General features: G+C 43.0%; 1 non-coding gene across 1 annotated transcript; it reads left to right on the top strand.

The window, feature by feature from the left end:
• Positions 1-832: 832 nt before the first annotated feature.
• TRNAF-GAA (transfer RNA phenylalanine (anticodon GAA)) lies at positions 833-905 on the top strand. The gene has a single exon. It is a non-coding gene; the product is annotated as a tRNA-Phe (tRNA).
• The last annotated feature ends 201 nt before the right edge of the window (positions 906-1,106 follow it).

Raw genomic sequence — 1,106 nt, 5'->3', positions numbered from 1 at the left:
GCAGTTTATGCTTTTCTCAGCCAATGTGCAAGGACAAGTCAAAATATCCCTTCTTCTTCATAGGACATTTGTACACCAACGCATAGTTCTGCAGAGCCTTGGGAAGAAAAGTCCAGCATGTTTCATTTTTGCTGTGCTCACCTGCAATATACCAATGAAAGCCGTGGGAACAAGACCTAGCCGCATTTGAAAGAAAAATGACTTTTTTGATGTGTAGTCCTTAGAAACGGAAAGTAAAAATCAGGGGAGAAACTGAAAACTATGCTGGAAATCTAGGAAGTTGTGGAAATAGATGGCCAGCAGACAGGCATCAATCACAACATGAAAGGAGATTTTTGAACCGAGCTTGTCAAAAATAACTATTGTTTTTACTGTGGGTACAATGCTGATGTTATCAAATAAAAGTGGATGCTGTGACTATAAACCTCCTTTAAGGGCTCAATGACCCCTTCGAGTGCCACGTGTCTCCTGGACAAACGCTTTCTAAAGTGCTGAAATAGCTCAGTTGGGAGAGCGTTAGACTGAAGATCTAAAGGTTCCTGGTTCGATCCCGGGTTTTGGCAATTGTTGTATCCTGAACATGGATAACCCTACCTTTGATTATATGACTTTCCCATGAATTAGGCCAGTGCGTGTTTGATTCTTTCGCTTCTCATGTGCCTGTTGTCCTAACAGGGTGGTTGCTTAGTTTCACCTGGAACAAAGTAAAGTATCTTGCTGCCTGTTTTCCTTTCCGGCTAAATGCATAGACATAAAAATGTCACTTGTCATTGTCATTCCTTCACACCAGCACATGGTACCCCAGAATTGTCATCAAGATTAGGCAGAAAAGGCCGAAATAGCTCAGTTGGGAGAGCGTTAGACTGAAGATCTAAAGGTCCCCGGTTCGATCCCGGGTTTCGGCAACTGTACCTGCTCCTTTTGGTGTACCGCTTTCTGACAAGAAAAGGAAGACCAAGCAGGAGTTTGAGAAAGTTGTTTAGAGCAGACTAAGGTCTGGGCCTCAGCAGAAACGCAATTGTGCAACATCCCGCAGTTTATGCTTTTCTCAGCCAATGTGCAAGGACAAGTCAAAATATCCCTTCTTCTTCATAGGACATTTGTAC

Source organism: Lithobates pipiens, unplaced genomic scaffold (genome assembly GCF_037356315.1).
Source record: "Lithobates pipiens isolate NorthernLeopardFrog02 unplaced genomic scaffold, aLitPip1_a1.2 Scaffold_18, whole genome shotgun sequence".
Lineage (NCBI taxonomy): Eukaryota > Metazoa > Chordata > Amphibia > Anura > Ranidae > Lithobates > Lithobates pipiens.
This window is presented reverse-complemented; position numbering and strand designations above follow the sequence as displayed.